The following is a 14,721-nucleotide window of genomic DNA, read 5'->3' on the forward strand; positions in this document are numbered from 1 at the left end:
TCTTGCCAATCAAAGTATTCACTGATACTTGTTGTCAGAGATAGTTGCGGCATCGATTTTATTTTGTCCAGCAAATAAGGTTGATCCATTATAAATCAGCAGCAATAATTCCAAAAGTACCGTGAGCAACCTGTCTCTGGATACCAACTGATAAGGACACGCCTACGCTGTCCAAGAATTTAGCCCAAATCTTTCACGGTACAAGATCACAAAAATTAGCTTCTCTGATTATTTTCTTATCGCCACAAAGTAGTTGTTCTCTAATTCTGTATTGTCAAGATTAATTAGCAATAGAAACAGCCTCAAAAAGATAGCAGCAGGGATGGTCAGCAACAGGCACCAATCGACACATAAAACAATGTCGGTCTGCTCACACTAGGTATTCAACGTAGCAGTTCCAAATCTCACAATAGGATATATATTATAATGATGGATTCGGACAAATAAGATAATCCAGATCGATGAAATAATTACGTTCAATCAATCCGCCAAGACAAGCAGTAAATGGCACAGATAATAATTGAATCAATTCCCGATGATCTTCCAACTAATCAAACTCCAACTGTAGCAATAATATTGATATAGAGGGATCGGCTTACAATGAGAGGTGCAATCCAAACCCTAGATAATTTTTCCACCCGCGGCCACGATGAGCCACGATCAGAAGATGGGGATCCACTGAAGAATCCGGCGCAGTGCACCCAGGAAACAATCCTGATCACGCTCCCAATCACAATCCAGAAGAATCGGCAAGGTAGATGAGATCAGACGGCGTCTCGCTGTTCGTAGGAGAAACCCTAGACAAGAGACACAAATAAAATCCAATCTAATCTCTGTTGTTGCATGACATGATGGCTGCAATATTTTTCTTATCCTTCTGATTTTCCTCATCAGCTAAGGAACCAAAATGAATAGTAGATGGTTTTAGTAATTTACCATCTATAGCTTTAGAGTCCTTGCAAATATTTTCTGAATCAACAATAGGAGAAGTAGTGATGGAATCTTTCTTCCTTGCATTAGTAGATATTTCAGAATTATCAGCACAATGGATCGAAACCGGAATAGCCATGTTAGCTTGAATTTGAGATGTGCTAATCATTGTTGAATCCTCGCATGCTTGGTCAAGTGAAGCTTTTGTTGTGGCTTTTTGGTCGAGTCGTTTACTTCTCGCTCCTCTTAGTGTCGAGCTTTTTGCATTTTGGTTCATCTTTGTTACCTCTTTGCGTCAAGCTTTTCATAACCGTTCCTAGGGTGAGCTCGTTACGAGTTGGCCTGTATCACATTGGCAATTAGAAGAGAGGCGTGGAATTCAGGATATAGGCCTTGTTCTCTTCAAGGAGAATTTTTAAAGGCTCCCATTCAGTCCCCCCTCCTTGGTTGCTCATTCTAGTCCATCAGTTGGTGTCAAAGCTTGGTTAAGGATTACACAACCTTAACTGGCTTTGTAATCTAGGGGATGGAAACGGAGAAGGCGCTTTTGCTTGCAGATTCGATTTTCGCGTTTTGGGCTTGTTTTTCACTAATCCTAACTAGTGCTTTGAGTTATAGCACCAAGCTCTTGTTCTTTTGGTTCTTTGTCCTTAGGTGGTGCGATCACATCCAAGGATGACCACAAGTGGAGAAAGAAGCGTGATATGCTGAACAAGGATGATGAAGTGATGGCATTGATGCACCTTTTGATGGAAGAAATGCATCAAGAAGATGAACTTCGACACAAGCTTCACAAGATGAGCAAAGGTAAACTCTCCCAAGGTACAATCGGTTTGTTCACTCGCCTTTATGCTCATGGTGAAATGATTGCTGAGCACAAGGAGAATTTGGATAGGTTTGAACATGGTAATGTGAATATCTCAACTTTATGCAAGTCTAGCTTCCTTTTTCCATGCAAATCTTGTGATGCCTTGCTTATTCTTGGCGTTTCTTATGCCCGATTAGAATAGATATTCTGCAAGCGCACAGAATCACCGCTGTAGCACTTTACCTTGGAGTATTCTAGGATATCGTATTTTTCCTCAGGGAAGCACTATGGTAAAGAGTATCGTAAATTAATTAACAACCGTACTAGCTTAATCGACCGACCGACTAGACGGGGGTAAGCCAGATAGGTACTGAGATAAATGGCCAGGCAATGACCGAGTGACACACAGAGACTCTAAACCTTGGAGAGGTAGAGCTGGGAGGACAACGAGCGAGATAAGACACCTGATACACTTCTGAACTATCGAGTTAGCCTCTCTAGATCAGACTAAACACCTAACTAGTTCTCGAGAAAGCAGAGCTTACTTCGGCGGCTGGAAGAGGAAGGACTTCAGAAAGGGATGAGAGGGGAGTCCAACGGCAACCTGCACTACTGCTATGAAAACACCCGAACATGGTGGACTACAAAGGACGGATAGGGCTGTCACCACCTACCGACTACCACAACAGTTCCGTGGGGTGGAACACTTTTTCTAGCTAACACTAAGGTCAGACACCACGTTTGCACTCGATGTTAGGATTTCTCTCGAGGCCTTCGAGAGAAATCCCGCTCAACCTAGAGCACTAACCTGAGATACTCTAGTCTGGGCGAGAAAACCTGTAAGATAAGTTTCCGATCACTAAGAGAGATAACTTAGCCTAAGCTAAAGGAAAACTTCTGTGCTCAAGCTGAACTTCAGACTTGAGTAAATGAAAGACTATGGAAAGTAAAGCTGACTCAGAAAAATAAAAAAGATAACTTATATTAATAAAGTTAAAAGAAAGATACAAGAGCTATACCAGACTTCCGAGGACTCCGGAATCCCGAGCAAGCTCGACTAGACTCTAACTCCCAAGCTACTAACCTACTCTAGAAAGTACAAGTGAAAGAAAAGAGCTCCAATGGTGTGTCTTGAAGTGATAGATGGTGCCTCCTTTTATAGCCTTCCCAGGGTCGGTTTTGGCGGTTACTGCAGGTAGCGTCGGTTGGAAGCAGGTAATCTCATTGCGCTTAACTTCCACGCCAAACCTCAGCCTGAGAGGCCTCCATGTGGGGCCGGCCGGCCTCCCTCTGGCCCACCTCGGCCTCTGACTTGGCCGAGGCTTTGCTCTGCTCTTGTACATTCTCCGGGGAAGTGGGTTCCTGAAATACTTGTGCTCTTGGGCTGCTTTGTGGATCTTTGGACGGATGTTGAAGTGTTTCGGTGTATCCAGTTGAACCAAGGTCCAACACTCGACTCTGAGCCCCTTGAATGTGTCACATTGCTACTGGTTCAAAGCCGGGACTGTGTCTTTGGAGGTGCTAGGCCGGCCGGCCTAGAAGAGGCCGGTCGGCCTGGGTTTTTGCCCATTTTTGGTACACCTATTCCTAGAATCAAAACTCATCCAAAACTCATGGAACTCATTAGAATTAAACAAAATATGAATGGAACATAGTGTAAAGCTCATGTTATTTCCGAGATGTTGATGGCTTAGAATGTGAAATTATGGCCGTCAACACCCCTCCAAGCTTAAACTTTTGCTCGTCCTCGAGCAAAGCTTAAACTGAGGCTCGATGGATCAGGAGTTGCATCAATGTTTACCCCCTTGCAGGTACCTTATGCACAGCATATTACTCTTTCCATATGTACTTATGAAAAGTTGGCACATACCTAAGGTTTTGGAAGATGGAGCGTATTTGTTTTTCATCCCTCGGTCTTGAGCGGTTGTTGGACTGAACAACCTTCACTGGAATGTTCCCTGCTACCTGTTCCGGTTCCCAACTCGGATTTTTGCAAGAATTTTTCAAAAGAGGTTCAGGTTTTCCAATGGTACTCTCGAATCTCTCAAAGTGTTTGATCCTCACATGTGGTCGAGAAATCAGACCATCTTCTTCCTATCTCTAAAGCTGATATGTGGAGTTTATGGGTAGGAAGATCTATGCATACCTTGGTTACCTGTATTGCTTAGTCGAAGGGTGATCCAAGCCGGGGTCGTTACTTAGCCAAATCCAGGTCTCATGGAACATGGGGTTTTGGAGTGTATGGATTGGATGAAATGGATGGCTTCCCATTTGAATTTATTTGAACTCCATAATTTGCAACTTAAAATGGAGAGCGGGCTTCTCTTTTTCTTTTCTCTATTTTTTTAAGAAGATAACTTCACTCTCCTTTTCTGATATATCTTGAATTTTTTGGTGTTTTGAATGGGAGGCTTTTGTGGAATGAACTGTGATTTTTGAGATGGTAATTGCGGGGGAGCATAGCTGGCAAGAGTGGATGTCAATACCCGGAATGGATGACTGACAGGCCAGCTATGTTTGTGCTATCAAATGGTGGATTTTGTGGGATAAAGGCCTATAGGTGGCAAGTACCATTACCGAAGTGGATGCACCATAAGACAAACCTCAAAGTAACTTCAGATAGCTCAAAATGGTTTATGCAATATAAGGCTCTGAATGGATCATTTTAACCATGGGAAACCTTCACCAAAATTTTAGTTTTAAAAGAATTCCGAGGGGTTCCCTACTAGAGCAGTAGTTTAAATTCCGGTTTGGACTATCTCGAATCCCGCAACAACTTAGACTTCAGAAATTAAACTTATGCCTCCACACAACCAAATTTTCAGTGGAACTATTATGTGCCAACTAGTTCAGGTACTAGGAGAGTAAAAAGCTGTAAACAAGGCACATACAGAGTCTAAATAGAGCAACTATTCATCATTTCCAAAGTAAGAGCTCACACGGATTTCCACTCATATATTTTATTCAAAACATGGAAATATTTTTGGGATTTTTGTTAAGAGATTATGTATTTATTACTACTATTATTATTTTTATTTTTATTGTTTTTTTGGCATGGCTACTGAATGGAAAGAACAAGTGTGATGACTTACCTGGCGGTGTGACTCCCCCCAAGCTTCGATGAAGCTCAGTCCTCCTCATCGTTGTTGTTGTTCTCCTCCTCGTCGTCATCATTGTTCTGTTCAGGCGGCTGGTACTACTGGTGCTGGTACAGCTGGGACTGCTGATAGTCCAGCCCAAGGTGGATGAAGATGTTCGAGATGTCGTACTGCAAGGCAGAGGTCAACCCCCAGCTTTCTTGGGTGAGTTGGGTGTTGTGTGCCATCGTGTCTTGCATCTCCTGCTGCTGCGTCCCAAGTGTGCTGATGCGGTTCGAAAGGTCCGCGATGCTCCGAAGAATCGGGTCCTCATAGTTGAAGCGTGCAGACGATGAGGGACCCACCTGTGGACCATAAGATGAATGCATACCTGCGAGGTAGTATGGTCCTTGTCCACCGGCGAATCCGCTGCTGCCGGCTTGGTACGGGTCGTAGTTGTAGTGCCCGTATGCCTCCTCGAAGCTCATGATCTCCGTTGACGGCCCCGGCTGTGCCGAGGCGTGTCGTGAAGGTCCTGCTTCGGCTTGTTCGCGCCGTGTCCTGCTCCTTGTCTGTGGACCTACAATACTCCGTCGTGCGAGTTCTCTTTTCTCCATCTGCAATGTTAGACTTTTCACCGAGTAGAGAGAGAGTCTCGGGCATGCAAGCTCGATCTCCCTATCATACCCGGGATAGCACATAAAGATAGAATTTCATGGCCCTTCCCGCATCATGTGACCTTGCACAAAATGCTGAAGACCGACCTCGTATCTGTACGCCTCTGTCTCGGGTAAGAAAGTGACTTTGGCGCCCTCCATCGCTTTGACATACATCGCCACACGAGTGGCCAGTGGGGTTATGTCGATGGGGCCTTTGGCCGTAATCATCTTCTGCCAATGAGCAAGCATGCTCCAAACGGGTGAGAAGTGAATCTTGTTCACCATAGTGTACAGACACTGCAGCTCAGGCAAGCTGCAGAAGCGAAGGTCTGTGCGAGAATGCAAAACCATGGCGAGCCACTTGGTGAGAAACCTCAGAGTATGATTATGAATTGAAACTATGTTGTTCTTACTACTCACGGGTTTATTAGAAATTTCACTCCACCAAGAGCTACAATCATATAGATAGCGCTCAACAAGTGTGTTGGGGTCTAGGATGCATCTTTTATTAAAGCAAAGTGCAACACTAAATTGTTGGAGAGTCATTTCAAATTGCTTGTTAAAGAACCGAAAGTAAACTTTAGTTTCAGTGCTGGTTTCTTCAATGGTAAGAGACATAAGAAATTCCATGGTCGAGAGATGCGAACCTGGCTCGACGATGTCGGCGAAGTTCTCCCATCCGACAGCGGTGAAAGCTTGGTTCATGTCTTGCAAGAGTCCTGTCATGATGAGGGAGCGGGTTTCGAACCTCTTGGCATGGGCATAGGTCTGCCTCTTCAGCAGCTCGAGTGCTTGCTGCTCGTAGTCGTTCTTGTAGACGATCTACTCGACCATCGTCAGGATCCTGATGCAGAAGTGGCTTCTTGGGACTGCGGGAATTTCTTCTTCTTCCTGGGATGCATGTGAGCGGTGACCGGAGTCGACCGACATGTTATCCCGAGAAGAAGAGGAACTCCGCGAGCTTCTCGACCTTCTCGAGAACGCCTTCTTGACCTTCTCTTTTGCTCGGGTTATCATGATGCCTGCAAAATGTTAGCACGAGCAATACCCGAAGGAAACAAGAAGTTAAGAAGAGGGTTAGCGTTAGTCGTTAGTCGTTAATCATTCTTGCGGGGTGTTAAACCACCACAAACGTTCAACGTTCAGCGAGCCACAAAATTATTAAGAAGGGAAATATTTTTGTGTTTTCTGGTTTATGAACTTCACTAATTACTACTCAAGTTTTGTTTTTAGGTGAGCTAGCACTTGATTTCTTCTCCTAATCAACTCAAAAGAGCTTAATTAGGCAAGAGACTCAAGGAAGGGAGAAGAGATTAAGGAGCTCGGGCTGGGACATGAGTACCTGATCTTCTGATGCATCGATGAATGTCGCCCTGGCTGGCTTTTATAGCCGCGTGCAGAGGCCAGGCTGGCCGGCCTGGGGCAGGCCGGTCGGCCCCCTGAGTGGCGCCCGTTGCTCCACGTCGAGGCTCTACTCCATAGACTTGCTGGTGGATGAATTCTCGTCAGTGATGATGGGACATGTTTGGATGGCAGGGGCCGGCCGGCCTGCATGGGGCCGCTCGGCCTGTGCTCGGCACATTGAGTGACTGCCCCTTTGTCCCTTGCTTCGCCCTTAATCAAAGTCTCCACTCCCTGCTGGTTTCTGGCAAACACAAAGGAGGTGGGGCCGACCGGCCTAGAGCTCGGCCAAAAAATTTTGAATTTTTTTTGTGAAGTCCTACTGATGCAAAACTTTCAAATTTTAATCATGGGTTGGTTAAAATTCAAAACATGATTATGCAAGTTGGAAAGAGAATTATGCAAGGAAAAATTTAAACTATTCTATATGCAATGCAAGTGATGGATATGTGTCACATACCTCATGGTAAGGGCTCGGGTTTTGAGTCTGGAGCCGGACTCTCCATTCCTTCAGTTTGATTGTCGTTGCCAGATGGAGTGTTGGGCGATGACACCTTCTTCCGCCACACCTTCTTGGATGCGGGTTGCGCTTCGACCTTCACTTCTTGTGATGCTAGAAATTTCTTACGCTGGATTCGACATTTGGCATTCTTCTGATTGTGAAGCTTGATCTGCTTCGCTTCCTCTTGAAGTCGTAGCTCCTCCTGAATCCGCAGATTCTCTACGAATGCGATGAGGGCTTCAATGTTTGGAAGCGATGGTTTCTTTGTCTCTTTCTCCGGTTTCTTCTTCCTTCAGACCTCTTTGACTTGATTGCATTGTTCGACCTTCGGTTTGAAGGCGAACTTCTCTTGCTGGCCATTGATGTTGAGCTGGATTTCTCCGGCCTGACATCAATGTGGGCATTTGCTGTACTCAAGAATGGCCTGCCCAGGATGAGCGGTGCCTTGGCGTCGACTTCCATGTCGATGACAACGAAGTCGACGGAAATAAAGAAATTCCGGATTTTCATTGGGATATTCTCTGTTATTCCCACGGGGTAGCGGACCATTTGATCCGCTAGCTGCAAACACATGGCAGTAGGGGCAAGTGCATGATGATTAAGTTTGTCATAAACTACTTTGGCATGACACTAACGCTTGCTCCCAAGTCGCAGAGGGCGTTGGAGAAATGTTGAGCCCCGATCGAGCAAGTGATGGTGGGGCAGCCTGGGTCTTTCTTCTTGACCAGGAGAGGATCGAGTATAGCTGCGCTACACCCTTCCGTTAACTGCACGACCTCAGTGGTAGGCAGCGTTTGCTTGTTTCCAAGAATATCCTTGATATACTTGGCATACGTGGGTACCTGCATAGCATCAAGAAGTGGTATATTCACATATAACTTCTTGATTACCTCGACGAATTTGCCGAATTGTACGTCTGCCACTGGCTTCCTTATCCGCTCCAAAAATGGTAAGGCAGTTGTGTCGTGATAGTCCCGTGAAGTTCTTGGGGGTTCCACGTTGTCTTCCTGGGTAACAGGTATGTTGGAGTCGTCAGCCTCCTCCTGCTCTTCGTCTTCAACTTCGGTACGACTAGCGATTACGGTCTTCCGCTACTTTCCTGCATTTTTTGGGAAAGGTGGCTCTTGTGTGGTCTTACCACCACACGTGGTCACCGCACTAACATTTTCTTTCAAGGGTACTTCCGGTTTCCCGGGTAGTTTCCCCACAATAACATTAGGACATGAAGATGCAAGCTGAGCTACTTGGGTTTCTATCATTTTGTTAAAGCTCTGCTGATTTTTAATAACAGAATTGAATCCCTCTAGTTGTGCAGCCATAGATTCTAGGATTTTGTCATTAGCAAGAAATTTCCTACTAATGTTATCATTTATTTGCTTTTGGTCGTACACTAGGTCTTTTAATGTGGGATGAAAATTGTTATTGAAATTCGTACCTTGTTGTTGACCGAATGGGAGGTTGGGCTTGGAGTTCCAACTCTGCTGAGGACGAAATTCTGAGTTGGGATTGTTGTTGCTCCCAACAAAGTTTGTGGCCTCTTGAGTTAAGGGGCACAAAGTGCCCGAGTGCCCAGTCTTGCCACATGTTTCACATGTCATACGAGACTCCAAAACATGATTAACCTCCTGGTACGAAGATTCCAGCTTCTTCATCAGAAGTTCCAACTTGGCAGCTAACATATCGACCGTGTCGATCTGATGCACGCACTTGGGATGGACTGGCTGCCTTTCTCCTTTCCAACTTTGGTTGGAAGCTATCTTGTCAATCAGCACCTTTGCTCCCGCAACGTCGAGAGAAAGGAAGGAACCACCTGCTGCTGCATCAACGTGGTCCTGGGCTTGCTGATTCAGGCCATGGAAGAAGTTCTGAATGATCAGCCACTCTTCTATGCCGTGGTGTGGGCATGCTTGTATGTACTCCTGGAGATGCTCCCAGACTTCCGGGATGGTCTCATCCGGCAATTGCTGAATTTCGGTGATCCTGTTTTGGAGGGCATTGGTCTTGCCTACTGGAAAGTACTTGGCTAGGAATGCTTTTGAACAAGCTTCCCATGTCGTGAAAGCTTCCTTGTTGGAGTAGAACCACGTCTTGGCCTTCCCGAGCAGCGAGAACGGGAACAGGCGAAGAAGGATGTCATCCAGAGTAGTTCCTCTAGGGTTGATGGTGTTACCCACCTCTAGGAAGTTCTGGAGATGGGCATTGGCATCCTCAAATGCCTTTCCGCAGAACGGACTTGCTTGGACCATGTTCACGAGTCCAGTCTTCAACTCAAAGCCGTCATTGCCGGCTTGGTTGACATTCAGTCCAGTAGGAATGTGACTGTTGGACGGGGCAGAAAACTGACGGAGAGTCTTCTGAGCTATGGATGAGGATACTGAGGTGGAGGGTGAACTGATAGGCCAAGTGAGTCTCTTCTGAGGTGGGACGACGCGGAGTCTCACAATTCTCCCAATTATTTCTGGATTTGGGTGGAAGTTACTCGGTAGGTCAAAACCGGTCATGCACTGCTCTGCATCGATCAAAAGATGGAGAGAGCAGTGGTAAGCCCGCTAGGGTTAGCGGCGACAAACAAGTAGAGTTTATCAAACTATCTACGATATCTTTAGCTAATTGCTTCCCCGGCAGCGGTGCCAGAAATGCTTGTTCGCGTTTCTTATGCCCGATTAGAATAGATATTCTGCAAGCGCACAGAATCACCGCTGTAGCACTTCACCTTGGAGTATTCCAGGGTATTGTATTTTTCCTCAGGGAAGTACTATGGTAAAGAGTATCGTAAATTGATTGACAACCGTACTAGCTTAATCGACCGACTGACTGGACGGGGGTAAGCCAGATAGGTAATGAGATAAATGGCCAGGCAATGACCGAGTGACACATGGAGACTCTAAACCTTAGAGAGGTAGAGCTGGGAGGACAACAAGCGAGATAAGACACTTGATACACTTCTGAACTATCAAGTTAGCCTCTCTAGATCAGACTAAACACCTAACTAGTTCTCGGGAAAGCAGAGCTTACTTCGGCGGCTGGAAGAGGAAGGACTTCAGAAAGGGATGAGAGGGGAGTCCAACGGCAACCTGCACTACTGCTATGAAAACATCCGAACATGGTGGACTACAAAGGATGGATAGGGCTGTCACCACCTACCGACTACCACAACGGTTCCGTGCGGTGGAACACACTTTCTAGCTAACACTAAGGTTAGACACCACGTCTGCACTCGGTGTTAGGATTTTCCTCGAGGCCTTCGAGAGAAATCCCCCTCAACCTAGAGCACTAACTTGAGATATTCTAGTCCGGGCGAGAAAACCCGTAAGATAAGTTCCCGATCACTAAGAGAGATAACTTAGCCTAAGCTAAAGGAAAACTTCCGTGCTCAAGCTGAACTTCAGACTTGAGTAAATGAAAGACTACGGAAAGTAAAGCTGACTTAGAAAAGTAAAGAAGATAACTTATATTAATAAAGTCAAAAGAAAGATACAAGAGCTATACCAGACTTCTGACGACTCCGGAATCCCGAGCAAGCTCGACTCGACTCTAACTCCCAAGCTACTAACCTACTCTAGAAAGTACAAGTGAAAGAGAAGAGCTCCAATGGTGTGTCTTGAAGTGATGGATGGTGCCTCCTTTTATAGCCTTCCCAGGGTCGGTTCTGGCGGTTACGGCAGGTAGCGTCGGTTGGAAGCAGGTAATCTTGTTGCGCTTAACTTACACGCCAGACCTCAGCCTAAGAGGCCTCCATGTGGGGCCGGCTGGCCTAGGGGAGGCCGGCCAGCCTCCCTCTGGCCCATCTCGGCCTCTGACTTAGCCGAGGCTTTGCTATGCTCTTGGACATTCTCCAGGGAAGTGGGTTCTTGAAATACTTGTGCTCTTGGGCTGCTTTGTGGATCTTTGGATGGATGTTGAAGCCTTTCGGTGTATCCAGTTGAACCAAGGTCCAACCCTCGACTCTGAGCCCCTTGAATGTGTCACACTGCTACTGGTTCGAAGCCGGGACTGTGTCTTTGGAGGTGCCATGCCGGCCGGCCTAGGAGAGGCCAGTTGGCCTGGGTTTTTGCCCATTTTTGCCCATTTTTGGTACACCTGTTGCTGGAATCAAAACTCATCCAAAACTCGTAGAACTCATTAGAATTAAACAAAATATGAATGGAACATAGTGTAAAGCTCATGTTATTTCTGAGAAGTTGACGGCTTAGAATGTGAAATTATGGCCGTCAACACTTATTGAAAATAAGAAGCTAAAACTAGATGTCTTTCTTGGTGATATGCAACTTGAGTGTCGTAGAAGATTACTTTATGAGTTCTCTATAAATTATGATCCTTTAAAATCTGGAAGTGAAATGTTGAAATCGAATACCTCTATGCCATGTAATTCTTATATTGTTTTGAATGATGATCTTGATAAGACTAGAGATGAAATTGCCCTAATGATGAAGTAAATGCTTCTTTACCATGTGTTTCATCTGAGTCTTTGCTTGCTGAAATTAATGAACTGAAATTGACTCATACCACATGTGTAAATGAACTTGAGCATGCTAGGGCTGAAATTTGTGAAATGAAGTATATGTCTTGTAGCATGTGCCGTTTCATTCTAGATAATAATATTTGCCAAATTTCATATGATAATCATGATACCTAGTTTGATGCGAATGGTGATAATAGTTGTTATGGTTTTATTTGCGCATCATGCATTGAATTGGAAAATGAAGTTTTAGCTTTGAAGCAAATGCGTGATCATATATGCGTTAAGTTGGTTGAGCATAATGAGATCAGTGCCAACCTTGAAAAATAAAATGATCTCTTGCATACCACATTTGCTATGTGCATTGAGAAGGATATGCATAATTTGATAAATGCTCCCTTGGTACTTGTGATCACCTCAAATTTGGAAAAGGGATTTTGGCGAAAAGATGCAAGAATCTTAGTGCTAAATCTTCTAATTCTTGTGTTTGCTTCCACTCCGATCTTAATGCTTCTAAAATTGTTTCTTCTCAAGCAGAGTCAAACTCTCATGTTCAGCGTGATTCTTTGGATGTTGGCAGTTGTGCTAGTGCTTCGGATAGCTCTTCTCTAGCTAGTTCTAAGTTTTTTGCTTCCTCCAGTGCTGCCCAAAGTGATTCATGTGGCAAGGGTGCTTCTCACATTTTTGAAACTCGTAATTCTAAACCAAATTTTCAATGCACCACTTGAAAGAAAGATGGTCATACGTAGAGTTTTGTTTTCGCCGTGTCAAACATGAGCGCCGTGTGCTTGCCAAAGCTTTTAGGAAGCCACATAGCCTTTTCCATGGCACATGTGGTTCTAATTTGGGCTCCAAGCTTTGATTGATACTAGGAGTGGCTTGTAATTGGACCTCATGAAGCAACCCAAAGATCAATCTCATGTTCCTCTTGTCATCCTGAGCATTTTTTTATTTTTCTACATTTTTTTCTGATTTTTAGATGATTTTTCATTCATCGCATTTGACTATGATTTGGGTCAGATTTCCTGAAAGGTTTTGTTGCTAAGACATATGTCAGCAAGTCTAGTGTGAGCCCCCAACAAATCCATCACCGAGCACCTTGAATTTTTAATTTCCTGTAAATTTACTCTTTTCCTTGGTTCTTGGAATTTTGCAAAATTGGAGTTAAAGGCTTGATCTGTTTGGGTGTTCTCAACTGGTTCTATTTACTCATGATCTCGTGAGGCTGTTGTTCAAATCTCGTTTGAATCCGTAGAGTTTGGATTGCGTAATTTGGACAAAAGTCTTGGTGTTTTGTTTGTTCATTCACTGTAGTGAGCGCATGGCGGCAAAACAGCTGTTCCATCACCACTTGTCAGACCCGGGGCCACAGGATATCTCATGTGGCATGGTCCTGTGTGAGATGTAGGGTAGGAGATATTGTGTATAGCATGTAACCACCCATATCTTGTACCAGTCGGACTAGATGGAAACTACTCGGGATAAGTTTTAGGTGATAAACCGGCTGAAGATTTCCATGTTACCCTGCCCTCCCCGGGCCTATATAAGGGAGGGCAGGGACCCCCTCTCATGGATCTAGAGAACTAGGCAATAGCTAAAACCTCCAACGCGTAGAGACTTCCTCTCTATGCGCCCCAGGCAATACAAACCACACAGGATGTAGTGTATTATGCAACATCTGCGGCCCGAACCAGTCTAACTCTTGTGTTGCTTGTACCATCATGTTCTTAATCTCGGCGATCCCCAACGATCATCCATCTACCTAAGGGTATCCCCAGGTAGACCCGATGGTAAAACACTGACAGCTGGCGCCCACCATGGGGCCCATCTCCGATGATTCTTTGATGGATTCGATGGCATCTCCAAGCCAAGACGACACCCTTGAAAATGGTACGACCCTCACTTTTGGCTCGTGGACCTGCATTGCCGATGGATCAGGTGATTTCATCAGCCACCTAGATGATCTACAAGCTGAGGAACTCGATTCCACTAACTAGCAACATCCCAACAACTCGGCAGCACTAGCAGCCGCAGCGGAAAACCCTCCTGAGGACTCCCAGGAAGAAAAAAATTTTGACCTTATCAACAGATACTGCACCGACCACGATGTGCCGCTCGCCTCCTATGACTACAATCTAAATCCAGCATCAGCGGGTGATCAGCTCTGCGACAAGATTGTCAAATGCGTCAATTTAGTCCATGAAACACCAGATCATAGAGCTGCACCCTATGTCATGGCCCCAGAAGAATTCCGCCAACCAGAGCATGCTACAAGCTACCTGGAATGAGTGGATAACTCACTCCTAGAATGCATCAACATCGCCCAAAGCACTCTAGAAACAGATTGCGTTTCAAGTGCAACAGAACCAGGAATAACAAGGATACATTATCCATCGCCCAATGATCTCTTTGGTCAAGTTGATCGAGTAGATGAAGCTCTGCTAAAATGCATTAACCTAGAAGAAAGCACCCTAAGTGCCGAACAACAAAATGCCCAAGAGGCCAAGTTCAACAAGGATTTTGATGACTTCATCAACAGAATCGAGCCACTCGGCTCAGGTCCCATACAGCTAAACCCCGAGCTTCTCAATCCTAATGACAATCAGGAATTCATTAATCACATAAACAATATGGAAACACTTGATGAGTTCGACGATCTGGAAGACTGGTCATTCGACATCGACCTTTTCATGGAAAGCTTAATTCACCCCGACAAGATCGAGGAACTATGGCACATCTCAAAAGCGAAGAGAATGTGGGAAGAATTCCAGAACCGCCAACAACGTGAGCAGCAGCGTCATCCGCAATCCTCTGCTCAACCAAACCATCACGCAATTGTACAAATGGAAAACGCGTTAGCCCATGTGGCACCACAGGCACGGATG

The sequence above is a fragment of the Panicum virgatum genome, chromosome 9N (assembly GCF_016808335.1).
Source record: "Panicum virgatum strain AP13 chromosome 9N, P.virgatum_v5, whole genome shotgun sequence".
In the NCBI taxonomy this organism is placed as follows: domain Eukaryota; kingdom Viridiplantae; phylum Streptophyta; class Magnoliopsida; order Poales; family Poaceae; genus Panicum; species Panicum virgatum.